Source organism: Anomaloglossus baeobatrachus, unplaced genomic scaffold (assembly GCF_048569485.1).
Source record: "Anomaloglossus baeobatrachus isolate aAnoBae1 unplaced genomic scaffold, aAnoBae1.hap1 Scaffold_3194, whole genome shotgun sequence".
Lineage (NCBI taxonomy): Eukaryota > Metazoa > Chordata > Amphibia > Anura > Aromobatidae > Anomaloglossus > Anomaloglossus baeobatrachus.
In genome coordinates, this window is record NW_027442591.1 from 47,238 (window position 1) to 60,896 (window position 13,659).

General features: G+C 47.8%; 7 non-coding genes and 2 pseudogenes across 7 annotated transcripts; all 9 read left to right on the forward strand.

Moving 5' to 3' along the window:
- The first annotated feature begins 1,273 nt into the window (after nt 1–1,273).
- LOC142269337 (U2 spliceosomal RNA) lies at nt 1,274–1,400 on the forward strand (annotated as a pseudogene).
- A 688-nt stretch (nt 1,401–2,088) lies between these two features.
- LOC142269327 (U2 spliceosomal RNA) lies at nt 2,089–2,281 on the forward strand. The gene has a single exon (XR_012734814.1). It is a non-coding gene; the product is annotated as a U2 spliceosomal RNA (small nuclear RNA).
- A 1,387-nt stretch (nt 2,282–3,668) lies between these two features.
- Nucleotides 3,669–3,795, forward strand: LOC142269338 (U2 spliceosomal RNA; annotated as a pseudogene).
- Nucleotides 3,796–4,483: 688 nt separating this feature from the next.
- On the forward strand, nt 4,484–4,676 carry LOC142269328 (U2 spliceosomal RNA). The gene has a single exon (XR_012734815.1). It is a non-coding gene; the product is annotated as a U2 spliceosomal RNA (small nuclear RNA).
- Nucleotides 4,677–6,063: 1,387 nt separating this feature from the next.
- On the forward strand, nt 6,064–6,254 carry LOC142269358 (U2 spliceosomal RNA). Its single transcript, XR_012734836.1, has one exon. It is a non-coding gene; the product is annotated as a U2 spliceosomal RNA (small nuclear RNA).
- A 1,387-nt stretch (nt 6,255–7,641) lies between these two features.
- On the forward strand, nt 7,642–7,832 carry LOC142269359 (U2 spliceosomal RNA). Its single transcript, XR_012734837.1, has one exon. It is a non-coding gene; the product is annotated as a U2 spliceosomal RNA (small nuclear RNA).
- A 1,387-nt stretch (nt 7,833–9,219) lies between these two features.
- Nucleotides 9,220–9,410, forward strand: LOC142269360 (U2 spliceosomal RNA). Its single transcript, XR_012734838.1, has one exon. It is a non-coding gene; the product is annotated as a U2 spliceosomal RNA (small nuclear RNA).
- Nucleotides 9,411–10,796: 1,386 nt separating this feature from the next.
- LOC142269361 (U2 spliceosomal RNA) lies at nt 10,797–10,987 on the forward strand. Its single transcript, XR_012734839.1, has one exon. It is a non-coding gene; the product is annotated as a U2 spliceosomal RNA (small nuclear RNA).
- A 1,388-nt stretch (nt 10,988–12,375) lies between these two features.
- On the forward strand, nt 12,376–12,566 carry LOC142269363 (U2 spliceosomal RNA). Its single transcript, XR_012734841.1, has one exon. It is a non-coding gene; the product is annotated as a U2 spliceosomal RNA (small nuclear RNA).
- The last annotated feature ends 1,093 nt before the right edge of the window (nt 12,567–13,659 follow it).

The following is a 13,659-nucleotide window of genomic DNA, read 5'->3' on the forward strand; positions in this document are numbered from 1 at the left end:
TGTGCAGGGCCATTACCAGGACGGTGTTTCGTTTTGTCTGGGGATCCAAGATGGACAGAGTAAAGCGGAGCATCATGTACAAGGATCCTCGCAAGGGTGGGAAGGGCGTACCCGATATCCCCACCCTCCTGCGATCCTCCTTCGTATGTGACTGCGTTCGCCGAACTCTGCGAGTCAAGAGAGGTTCCGCGGGTGGGTCCATGTCTCGCTTCTTCCTGCTCCCCCTTTGGAGACGGTTAGGCTGGGACAAGTGGGACAGCTCCTTCCCCTACAACTGGACGGCGCCATGGTTCTACGGAGACGTGGTTCGGTTTGTGAGGGAACACCAACTGGAGGGACTCAAGCCTGATTTGTGGAAGCCAAAGACTATCCACAAACTCATCAGAGCCAAGGACGAAATGGAGAACATTCCAGGACTTCATCACGACACACTGGAGACTGTTTGGACAAACGTGTCATCGGCTGGATTGACCAACGGGCACAAGGACTTGTCATGGATGGCGATACAGGGCGGACTGCCCGTCCGGTCATTCATGCACGCCCGGAACCTGTGCAAAACCCGGTACTGCCCAAGGTGCCCCTTCGTGGAGGAAACATCGCTGCACGCCTTTTGGGACTGCCGTTTCGCACAGCGCCTGTTGGTTGCCCTGGAGGATGACCTGAGGAACTCCGTCCCCAGAGGGAGCCTATCGTACCATTCCGTACTTTATGGACTCTTCCCTGGGACTCACACCGTTGGAGCCATCCAGGAGGCTTGGCGCCTTATGAACTGCTTTAAGGACGCTATTTGGGTCGCCAGGAACCGGCTCATCTTGAAGAGGGAGAGGATGTCTATCCAGGATTGCCGCAGGCTGATCCACAGCCTGCTCAGAGACTATTCCATCATGGACAGTCCGGACGACAGCGCCGAGGAGGAGGTTTAGACCTCTTCCATGCCCCCTCCCTCCTTTTCCCGTTATGTGCGTCTTTCAATAAAGCTTCGGGCCTGTGATTTCCCCACCCTATCCCCCTTTTCCCCTACCCCCATCCCCCAATCGCCGGTTCGTCGTTATTTATTGTCTAACTTTTTCTTTCAGCTTGAGTGTTATGGATAAGCATAGGAGCGTGATGTATAGTTTAGTGCGTCGTACTCTATGGCTATGTAAGAAGGATTGTATATTTCTGTGTGTACGGGGCTGCGGCACTGTACACGGTTTGTTACCTTTTTGTGAGTAGTGCATGATAATAAAGATGCTGTTAAATCAAAAAAAAAAAAAAAAAAAATCTGTTCTTTATCGCTTCTCGGCCTTTTGGCTAAGATCAAGTGTAGTATCTGTGAGGCTCGGCAGATGCAATGCACACTGGAAGGTTGCGCTTGCTAGTACTCTTGATGTATAGTATATTCATCTAGAGGAAAACATGGCCCTACCAGGATCGAGGCTATTAGACTGAGTAAGTGTGGGGGCTATGGTGCAATGTGCCCCAGGACTGACGACCCTGGAGTGAGTCTGAGCTTGCTGGCTTGGGACCCCGGCGAGCCTTGGGCTCTGTAGCACACCGTACCTTGCCCTTTCATACTTTCTGAGCATATTGCTCTATCCCGGCCTTCTGGCTAGGAAGGGAAATTTTTATAATCATGGTCGGAGGTCCGTTCAGCTTTGGGCTGAGAAACCAACACCCGGTTGGAGGTCCGGGTCAGCTTCGGCTGAGAAACCAACACCCGGTTGGAGGTCTGGGTCAGCTTCGGCTGAGAAACCAACACCCGGTTGGAGGTCCGGGTCAGCTTCGGCTGAGAAACCAACACCCGGTTGGAGGTCCGGTTAGCCTTGGGCTGAGAAACCAACACCGGTTGACGGTCCGGGCAGTTTCGGCTGCGAAACCAACAACTAGTAGCTCTCTACTCCACTTGGGTAAGATGCCTGGGTGGACGCTGGGAGCAACGACAAGGCTCAACCAGGCTTCGGCTTGGGGGAGCACCGAAGATCCCTGACCCTTGCTGTGGCCTTCTGGCTCGGAGGGACGGGGTTGATTTTTGGGGACCCTCTCCTCACGGAGGGGTCCACACGAATCCTAGCCTTTGCACTGTTTTTGGTGTGACTTCGGTCATGCATTTTTTGCGGTGCTTTGGAAAGCTTCATTAAATCAAAAATCTGTTCTTATCAGTTTAATATCTGATACGTCCCCTATCTGGGGACCATATATTAAATGGATTTTTAGAACAGGGAGATGGAAAAAGAGCTTGCTCTGTCCACTCCACGCATTGACCTGGTATTGCAGTACCTCCAGGAACGGTGCACCCCTTCTTAACCCAGTTTCCAAAAGCAGAACTCAATTCACCTGATTCATATTAGCCCGATTTAATGAATTGGAAGAAAGCATACGTCTTCATATGCACCTCAATTTGGCCCATTCACTTTTCACACTTCCTCCTTTTGTTTTTTATCTTTCACACTTTTGACTTTCTTTATTCATCCAAATAGCAAACTCATCACCACTCAACCTGACCAACTCGGCTATGTCCCCGTGCTGCAGTTCTCTGTCTTATCTAGATCATTTGCAATTGAATGGAATAGATCCCTTTTGGACAAAGTGGATTCACCTGCTGCTGCAGTGACCACAGGTGTGATAACATCTAGAATTGGCATCTGGTGCGATCTCTCCGCTTCCACTCCAAAGAAAGTTACCTGTTTATTCCTATCATGCATTGGTTTTTGGGGTTTTCTTTGAGTAATGATGATCTCTTTAGTAGTCTGTTGGCGCCCTCTCCTGGAGGAATAGTTTGCTTGCTCTTGGACATTCTAAAAGAGAGGTCATGATAGACATTGAGCTTCTGAGCTCAATTGGGGACAGTCATGGGTGATGAATGTTTGCAACCTACTGCGAAGCCTCATACCGCAATATAAGGAACGTCAAATACTAAGAAAGGGCGGCCTATGAAAGAATTACTACTTTCAATAAGTACACTTAAACGGCTAATTGGGAATAGAAAAACTGTAAAAAGCCCTCTGAGAAAGCCCCCCTCTAACCTTTGATAGTAAGCTTTTCTGTAGTCTGCCTGTTGATGTATTTTCCGTTTGAACTGTGCACAACATGAAGAGACGGAACACTGGCGGCTTGTCACAATGCCCCCCGATGACATCACAATAGCGCTGCTGCCTAGAAAACAAGCTGCGCAGAAGAAGTTGTTCTTTGGGTGGGAGGGTGGGCTAGTGGAAGGAGGGGGCAATCTCTTTTTTTCCCGGGTGGTAGGGGGATGACAGGAGAAGGGAAGCGGGTGGTGAGAAAGGTACAGAGGGCAGGGTTTGGGGGCTGGGAAGGAAAGGGAAAAGATTAGGGTTTGGGGATGATGAAAGGGCTTTCTACGGGTAAGGATGGCAAAGGGTGGCAGTGACGGAAAGTCAGGCAACCTGTCCTGTCCGTCTTTTTGTATCGTGAATTGGAAAGACTGCAAGGGGGAGGGGAGTTGCTTGCGCCCTAAAGGAGGAGTTATTCAGATTCATTGCAGTGGGCGGCGGCTGCAAAACGCACCATTCTTCTTGTTTTGGCTCTGCAAAGCAGCCTTTTCAAGGGTTGGCTTGGGTGACAAAATGTCTTGTGTAGGCGTGGGTTTGTCTCCCTCTCGCTCTCTCTCCCTAAGATGTGTCCGGCATAGGCCAGGGTGCCACTCGAGGCCCAAACCAATTCTGGTTATCGCTTCTCGGCCTTTTGGCTAAGATCAAGTGTAGTATCTGTGAGGCTCGGCAGATGCAATGCACACTGGAAGGTTGCGCTTGCTAGTACTCTTGATGTATAGTATATTCATCTAGAGGAAAACATGGCCCTACCAGGATCGAGGCTATTAGACTGAGTAAGTGTGGGGGCTATGGTGCAATGTGCCCCAGGACTGACGACCCTGGAGTGAGTCTGAGCTTGCTGGCTTGGGACCCCGGCGAGCCTTGGGCTCTGTAGCACACCGTACCTTGCCCTTTCATACTTTCTGAGCATATTGCTCTATCCCGGCCTTCTGGCTAGGAAGGGAAATTTTTATAATCATGGTCGGAGGTCCGTTCAGCTTTGGGCTGAGAAACCAACACCCGGTTGGAGGTCCGGGTCAGCTTCGGCTGAGAAACCAACACCCGGTTGGAGGTCTGGGTCAGCTTCGGCTGAGAAACCAACACCCGGTTGGAGGTCCGGGTCAGCTTCGGCTGAGAAACCAACACCCGGTTGGAGGTCCGGTTAGCCTTGGGCTGAGAAACCAACACCGGTTGACGGTCCGGGCAGTTTCGGCTGCGAAACCAACAACTAGTAGCTCTCTACTCCACTTGGGTAAGATGCCTGGGTGGACGCTGGGAGCAACGACAAGGCTCAACCAGGCTTCGGCTTGGGGGAGCACCGAAGATCCCTGACCCTTGCTGTGGCCTTCTGGCTCGGAGGGACGGGGTTGATTTTTGGGGACCCTCTCCTCACGGAGGGGTCCACACGAATCCTAGCCTTTGCACTGTTTTTGGTGTGACTTCGGTCATGCATTTTTTGCGGTGCTTTGGAAAGCTTCATTAAATCAAAAATCTGTTCTTATCAGTTTAATATCTGATACGTCCCCTATCTGGGGACCATATATTAAATGGATTTTTAGAACAGGGAGATGGAAAAAGAGCTTGCTCTGTCCACTCCACGCATTGACCTGGTATTGCAGTACCTCCAGGAACGGTGCACCCCTTCTTAACCCAGTTTCCAAAAGCAGAACTCAATTCACCTGATTCATATTAGCCCGATTTAATGAATTGGAAGAAAGCATACGTCTTCATATGCACCTCAATTTGGCCCATTCACTTTTCACACTTCCTCCTTTTGTTTTTTATCTTTCACACTTTTGACTTTCTTTATTCATCCAAATAGCAAACTCATCACCACTCAACCTGACCAACTCGGCTATGTCCCCGTGCTGCAGTTCTCTGTCTTATCTAGATCATTTGCAATTGAATGGAATAGATCCCTTTTGGACAAAGTGGATTCACCTGCTGCTGCAGTGACCACAGGTGTGATAACATCTAGAATTGGCATCTGGTGCGATCTCTCCGCTTCCACTCCAAAGAAAGTTACCTGTTTATTCCTATCATGCATTGGTTTTTGGGGTTTTCTTTGAGTAATGATGATCTCTTTAGTAGTCTGTTGGCGCCCTCTCCTGGAGGAATAGTTTGCTTGCTCTTGGACATTCTAAAAGAGAGGTCATGATAGACATTGAGCTTCTGAGCTCAATTGGGGACAGTCATGGGTGATGAATGTTTGCAACCTACTGCGAAGCCTCATACCGCAATATAAGGAACGTCAAATACTAAGAAAGGGCGGCCTATGAAAGAATTACTACTTTCAATAAGTACACTTAAACGGCTAATTGGGAATAGAAAAACTGTAAAAAGCCCTCTGAGAAAGCCCCCCTCTAACCTTTGATAGTAAGCTTTTCTGTAGTCTGCCTGTTGATGTATTTTCCGTTTGAACTGTGCACAACATGAAGAGACGGAACACTGGCGGCTTGTCACAATGCCCCCCGATGACATCACAATAGCGCTGCTGCCTAGAAAACAAGCTGCGCAGAAGAAGTTGTTCTTTGGGTGGGAGGGTGGGCTAGTGGAAGGAGGGGGCAATCTCTTTTTTTCCCGGGTGGTAGGGGGATGACAGGAGAAGGGAAGCGGGTGGTGAGAAAGGTACAGAGGGCAGGGTTTGGGGGCTGGGAAGGAAAGGGAAAAGATTAGGGTTTGGGGATGATGAAAGGGCTTTCTACGGGTAAGGATGGCAAAGGGTGGCAGTGACGGAAAGTCAGGCAACCTGTCCTGTCCGTCTTTTTGTATCGTGAATTGGAAAGACTGCAAGGGGGAGGGGAGTTGCTTGCGCCCTAAAGGAGGAGTTATTCAGATTCATTGCAGTGGGCGGCGGCTGCAAAACGCACCATTCTTCTTGTTTTGGCTCTGCAAAGCAGCCTTTTCAAGGGTTGGCTTGGGTGACAAAATGTCTTGTGTAGGCGTGGGTTTGTCTCCCTCTCGCTCTCTCTCCCTAAGATGTGTCCGGCATAGGCCAGGGTGCCACTCGAGGCCCAAACCAATTCTGGTTATCGCTTCTCGGCCTTTTGGCTAAGATCAAGTGTAGTATCTGTTCTTATCAGTTTAATATCTGATACGTCCCCTATCTGGGGACCATATATTAAATGGATTTTTAGAACAGGGAGATGGAAAAAGAGCTTGCTCTGTCCACTCCACGCATTGACCTGGTATTGCAGTACCTCCAGGAACGGTGCACCCCTTCTTAACCCAGTTTCCAAAAGCAGAACTCAATTCACCTGATTCATATTAGCCCGATTTAATGAATTGGAAGAAAGCATACGTCTTCATATGCACCTCAATTTGGCCCATTCACTTTTCACACTTCCTCCTTTTGTTTTTTATCTTTCACACTTTTGACTTTCTTTATTCATCCAAATAGCAAACTCATCACCACTCAACCTGACCAACTCGGCTATGTCCCCGTGCTGCAGTTCTCTGTCTTATCTAGATCATTTGCAATTGAATGGAATAGATCCCTTTTGGACAAAGTGGATTCACCTGCTGCTGCAGTGACCACAGGTGTGATAACATCTAGAATTGGCATCTGGTGCGATCTCTCCGCTTCCACTCCAAAGAAAGTTACCTGTTTATTCCTATCATGCATTGGTTTTTGGGGTTTTCTTTGAGTAATGATGATCTCTTTAGTAGTCTGTTGGCGCCCTCTCCTGGAGGAATAGTTTGCTTGCTCTTGGACATTCTAAAAGAGAGGTCATGATAGACATTGAGCTTCTGAGCTCAATTGGGGACAGTCATGGGTGATGAATGTTTGCAACCTACTGCGAAGCCTCATACCGCAATATAAGGAACGTCAAATACTAAGAAAGGGCGGCCTATGAAAGAATTACTACTTTCAATAAGTACACTTAAACGGCTAATTGGGAATAGAAAAACTGTAAAAAGCCCTCTGAGAAAGCCCCCCTCTAACCTTTGATAGTAAGCTTTTCTGTAGTCTGCCTGTTGATGTATTTTCCGTTTGAACTGTGCACAACATGAAGAGACGGAACACTGGCGGCTTGTCACAATGCCCCCCGATGACATCACAATAGCGCTGCTGCCTAGAAAACAAGCTGCGCAGAAGAAGTTGTTCTTTGGGTGGGAGGGTGGGCTAGTGGAAGGAGGGGGCAATCTCTTTTTTTCCCGGGTGGTAGGGGGATGACAGGAGAAGGGAAGCGGGTGGTGAGAAAGGTACAGAGGGCAGGGTTTGGGGGCTGGGAAGGAAAGGGAAAAGATTAGGGTTTGGGGATGATGAAAGGGCTTTCTACGGGTAAGGATGGCAAAGGGTGGCAGTGACGGAAAGTCAGGCAACCTGTCCTGTCCGTCTTTTTGTATCGTGAATTGGAAAGACTGCAAGGGGGAGGGGAGTTGCTTGCGCCCTAAAGGAGGAGTTATTCAGATTCATTGCAGTGGGCGGCGGCTGCAAAACGCACCATTCTTCTTGTTTTGGCTCTGCAAAGCAGCCTTTTCAAGGGTTGGCTTGGGTGACAAAATGTCTTGTGTAGGCGTGGGTTTGTCTCCCTCTCGCTCTCTCTCCCTAAGATGTGTCCGGCATAGGCCAGGGTGCCACTCGAGGCCCAAACCAATTCTGGTTATCGCTTCTCGGCCTTTTGGCTAAGATCAAGTGTAGTATCTGTTCTTATCAGTTTAATATCTGATACGTCCCCTATCTGGGGACCATATATTAAATGGATTTTTAGAACAGGGAGATGGAAAAAGAGCTTGCTCTGTCCACTCCACGCATTGACCTGGTATTGCAGTACCTCCAGGAACGGTGCACCCCTTCTTAACCCAGTTTCCAAAAGCAGAACTCAATTCACCTGATTCATATTAGCCCGATTTAATGAATTGGAAGAAAGCATACGTCTTCATATGCACCTCAATTTGGCCCATTCACTTTTCACACTTCCTCCTTTTGTTTTTTATCTTTCACACTTTTGACTTTCTTTATTCATCCAAATAGCAAACTCATCACCACTCAACCTGACCAACTCGGCTATGTCCCCGTGCTGCAGTTCTCTGTCTTATCTAGATCATTTGCAATTGAATGGAATAGATCCCTTTTGGACAAAGTGGATTCACCTGCTGCTGCAGTGACCACAGGTGTGATAACATCTAGAATTGGCATCTGGTGCGATCTCTCCGCTTCCACTCCAAAGAAAGTTACCTGTTTATTCCTATCATGCATTGGTTTTTGGGGTTTTCTTTGAGTAATGATGATCTCTTTAGTAGTCTGTTGGCGCCCTCTCCTGGAGGAATAGTTTGCTTGCTCTTGGACATTCTAAAAGAGAGGTCATGATAGACATTGAGCTTCTGAGCTCAATTGGGGACAGTCATGGGTGATGAATGTTTGCAACCTACTGCGAAGCCTCATACCGCAATATAAGGAACGTCAAATACTAAGAAAGGGCGGCCTATGAAAGAATTACTACTTTCAATAAGTACACTTAAACGGCTAATTGGGAATAGAAAAACTGTAAAAAGCCCTCTGAGAAAGCCCCCCTCTAACCTTTGATAGTAAGCTTTTCTGTAGTCTGCCTGTTGATGTATTTTCCGTTTGAACTGTGCACAACATGAAGAGACGGAACACTGGCGGCTTGTCACAATGCCCCCCGATGACATCACAATAGCGCTGCTGCCTAGAAAACAAGCTGCGCAGAAGAAGTTGTTCTTTGGGTGGGAGGGTGGGCTAGTGGAAGGAGGGGGCAATCTCTTTTTTTCCCGGGTGGTAGGGGGATGACAGGAGAAGGGAAGCGGGTGGTGAGAAAGGTACAGAGGGCAGGGTTTGGGGGCTGGGAAGGAAAGGGAAAAGATTAGGGTTTGGGGATGATGAAAGGGCTTTCTACGGGTAAGGATGGCAAAGGGTGGCAGTGACGGAAAGTCAGGCAACCTGTCCTGTCCGTCTTTTTGTATCGTGAATTGGAAAGACTGCAAGGGGGAGGGGAGTTGCTTGCGCCCTAAAGGAGGAGTTATTCAGATTCATTGCAGTGGGCGGCGGCTGCAAAACGCACCATTCTTCTTGTTTTGGCTCTGCAAAGCAGCCTTTTCAAGGGTTGGCTTGGGTGACAAAATGTCTTGTGTAGGCGTGGGTTTGTCTCCCTCTCGCTCTCTCTCCCTAAGATGTGTCCGGCATAGGCCAGGGTGCCACTCGAGGCCCAAACCAATTCTGGTTATCGCTTCTCGGCCTTTTGGCTAAGATCAAGTGTAGTATCTGTTCTTATCAGTTTAATATCTGATACGTCCCCTATCTGGGGACCATATATTAAATGGATTTTTAGAACAGGGAGATGGAAAAAGAGCTTGCTCTGTCCACTCCACGCATTGACCTGGTATTGCAGTACCTCCAGGAACGGTGCACCCCTTCTTACCCAGTTTCCAAAAGCAGAACTCAATTCACCTGATTCATATTAGCCCGATTTAATGAATTGGAAGAAAGCATACGTCTTCATATGCACCTCAATTTGGCCCATTCACTTTTCACACTTCCTCCTTTTGTTTTTTATCTTTCACACTTTTGACTTTCTTTATTCATCCAAATAGCAAACTCATCACCACTCAACCTGACCAACTCGGCTATGTCCCCGTGCTGCAGTTCTCTGTCTTATCTAGATCATTTGCAATTGAATGGAATAGATCCCTTTTGGACAAAGTGGATTCACCTGCTGCTGCAGTGACCACAGGTGTGATAACATCTAGAATTGCATCTGGTGCGATCTCTCCGCTTCCACTCCAAAGAAAGTTACCTGTTTATTCCTATCATGCATTGGTTTTTGGGGTTTTCTTTGAGTAATGATGATCTCTTTAGTAGTCTGTTGGCGCCCTCTCCTGGAGGAATAGTTTGCTTGCTCTTGGACATTCTAAAAGAGAGGTCATGATAGACATTGAGCTTCTGAGCTCAATTGGGGACAGTCATGGGTGATGAATGTTTGCAACCTACTGCGAAGCCTCATACCGCAATATAAGGAACGTCAAATACTAAGAAAGGGCGGCCTATGAAAGAATTACTACTTTCAATAAGTACACTTAAACGGCTAATTGGGAATAGAAAAACTGTAAAAAGCCCTCTGAGAAAGCCCCCCCTCTAACCTTTGATAGTAAGCTTTTCTGTAGTCTGCCTGTTGATGTATTTTTCGTTTGAACTGTGCACAACATGAAGAGACGGAACACTGGCGGCTTGTCACAATGCCCCCCGATGACATCACAATAGCGCTGCTGCCTAGAAAACAAGCTGCGCAGAAGAAGTTGTTCTTTGGGTGGGAGGGTGGGCTAGTGGAAGGAGGGGGCAATCTCTTTTTTTCCCGGGTGGTAGGGGGATGACAGGAGAAGGGAAGCGGGTGGTGAGAAAGGTACAGAGGGCAGGGTTTGGGGGCTGGGAAGGAAAGGGAAAAGATTAGGGTTTGGGGATGATGAAAGGGCTTTCTACGGGTAAGGATGGCAAAGGGTGGCAGTGACGGAAAGTCAGGCAACCTGTCCTGTCCGTCTTTTTGTATCGTGAATTGGAAAGACTGCAAGGGGGAGGGGAGTTGCTTGCGCCCTAAAGGAGGAGTTATTCAGATTCATTGCAGTGGGCGGCGGCTGCAAAACGCACCATTCTTCTTGTTTTGGCTCTGCAAAGCAGCCTTTTCAAGGGTTGGCTTGGGTGACAAAATGTCTTGTGTAGGCGTGGGTTTGTCTCCCTCTCGCTCTCTCTCCCTAAGATGTGTCCGGCATAGGCCAGGGTGCCACTCGAGGCCCAAACCAATTCTGGTTATCGCTTCTCGGCCTTTTGGCTAAGATCAAGTGTAGTATCTGTTCTTATCAGTTTAATATCTGATACGTCCCCTATCTGGGGACCATATATTAAATGGATTTTTAGAACAGGGAGATGGAAAAAGAGCTTGCTCTGTCCACTCCACGCATTGACCTGGTATTGCAGTACCTCCAGGAACGGTGCACCCCTTCTTAACCCAGTTTCCAAAAGCAGAACTCAATTCACCTGATTCATATTAGCCCGATTTAATGAAATTGGAAGAAAGCATACGTCTTCATATGCACCTCAATTTGGCCCATTCACTTTTCACACTTCCTCCTTTTGTTTTTTATCTTTCACACTTTTGACTTTCTTTATTCATCCAAATAGCAAACTCATCACCACTCAACCTGACCAACTCGGCTATGTCCCCGTGCTGCAGTTCTCTGTCTTATCTAGATCATTTGCAATTGAATGGAATAGATCCCTTTTGGACAAAGTGGATTCACCTGCTGCTGCAGTGACCACAGGTGTGATAACATCTAGAATTGGCATCTGGTGCGATCTCTCCGCTTCCACTCCAAAGAAAGTTACCTGTTTATTCCTATCATGCATTGGTTTTTGGGGTTTTCTTTGAGTAATGATGATCTCTTTAGTAGTCTGTTGGCGCCCTCTCCTGGAGGAATAGTTTGCTTGCTCTTGGACATTCTAAAAGAGAGGTCATGATAGACATTGAGCTTCTGAGCTCAATTGGGGACAGTCATGGGTGATGAATGTTTGCAACCTACTGCGAAGCCTCATACCGCAATATAAGGAACGTCAAATACTAAGAAAGGGCGGCCTATGAAAGAATTACTACTTTCAATAAGTACACTTAAACGGCTAATTGGGAATAGAAAAACTGTAAAAAGCCCTCTGAGAAAGCCCCCCTCTAACCTTTGATAGTAAGCTTTTCTGTAGTCTGCCTGTTGATGTATTTTCCGTTTGAACTGTGCACAACATGAAGAGACGGAACACTGGCGGCTTGTCACAATGCCCCCCGATGACATCACAATAGCGCTGCTGCCTAGAAAACAAGCTGCGCAGAAGAAGTTGTTCTTTGGGTGGGAGGGTGGGCTAGTGGAAGGAGGGGGCAATCTCTTTTTTTCCCGGGTGGTAGGGGGATGACAGGAGAAGGGAAGCGGGTGGTGAGAAAGGTACAGAGGGCAGGGTTTGGGGGCTGGGAAGGAAAGGGAAAAGATTAGGGTTTGGGGATGATGAAAGGGCTTTCTACGGGTAAGGATGGCAAAGGGTGGCAGTGACGGAAAGTCAGGCAACCTGTCCTGTCCGTCTTTTTGTATCGTGAATTGGAAAGACTGCAAGGGGGAGGGGAGTTGCTTGCGCCCTAAAGGAGGAGTTATTCAGATTCATTGCAGTGGGCGGCGGCTGCAAAACGCACCATTCTTCTTGTTTTGGCTCTGCAAAGCAGCCTTTTCAAGGGTTGGCTTGGGTGACAAAATGTCTTGTGTAGGCGTGGGTTTGTCTCCCTCTCGCTCTCTCTCCCTAAGATGTGTCCGGCATAGGCCAGGGTGCCACTCGAGGCCCAAACCAATTCTGGTTATCGCTTCTCGGCCTTTTGGCTAAGATCAAGTGTAGTATCTGTTCTTATCAGTTTAATATCTGATACGTCCCCTATCTGGGGACCATATATTAAATGGATTTTTAGAACAGGGAGATGGAAAAAGAGCTTGCTCTGTCCACTCCACGCATTGACCTGGTATTGCAGTACCTCCAGGAACGGTGCACCCCTTCTTAACCCAGTTTCCAAAAGCAGAACTCAATTCACCTGATTCATATTAGCCCGATTTAATGAATTGGAAGAAAGCATACGTCTTCATATGCACCTCAATTTGGCCCATTCACTTTTCACACTTCCTCCTTTTGTTTTTTATCTTTCACACTTTTGACTTTCTTTATTCATCCAAATAGCAAACTCATCACCACTCAACCTGACCAACTCGGCTATGTCCCCGTGCTGCAGTTCTCTGTCTTATCTAGATCATTTGCAATTGAATGGAATAGATCCCTTTTGGACAAAGTGGATTCACCTGCTGCTGCAGTGACCACAGGTGTGATAACATCTAGAATTGGCATCTGGTGCGATCTCTCCGCTTCCACTCCAAAGAAAGTTACCTGTTTATTCCTATCATGCATTGGTTTTTGGGGTTTTCTTTGAGTAATGATGATCTCTTTAGTAGTCTGTTGGCGCCCTCTCCTGGAGGAATAGTTTGCTTGCTCTTGGACATTCTAAAAGAGAGGTCATGATAGACATTGAGCTTCTGAGCTCAATTGGGGACAGTCATGGGTGATGAATGTTTGCAACCTACTGCGAAGCCTCATACCGCAATATAAGGAACGTCAAATACTAAGAAAGGGCGGCCTATGAAAGAATTACTACTTTCAATAAGTACACTTAAACGGCTAATTGGGAATAGAAAAACTGTAAAAAGCCCTCTGAGAAAGCCCCCCTCTAACCTTTGATAGTAAGCTTTTCTGTAGTCTGCCTGTTGATGTATTTTCCGTTTGAACTGTGCACAACATGAAGAGACGGAACACTGGCGGCTTGTCACAATGCCCCCCGATGACATCACAATAGCGCTGCTGCCTAGAAAACAAGCTGCGCAGAAGAAGTTGTTCTTTGGGTGGGAGGGTGGGCTAGTGGAAGGAGGGGGCAATCTCTTTTTTTCCCGGGTGGTAGGGGGATGACAGGAGAAGGGAAGCGGGTGGTGAGAAAGGTACAGAGGGCAGGGTTTGGGGGCTGGGAAGGAAAGGGAAAAGATTAGGGTTTGGGGATGATGAAAGGGCTTTCTACGGGTAAGGATGGCAAAGGGTGGCAGTGACGGA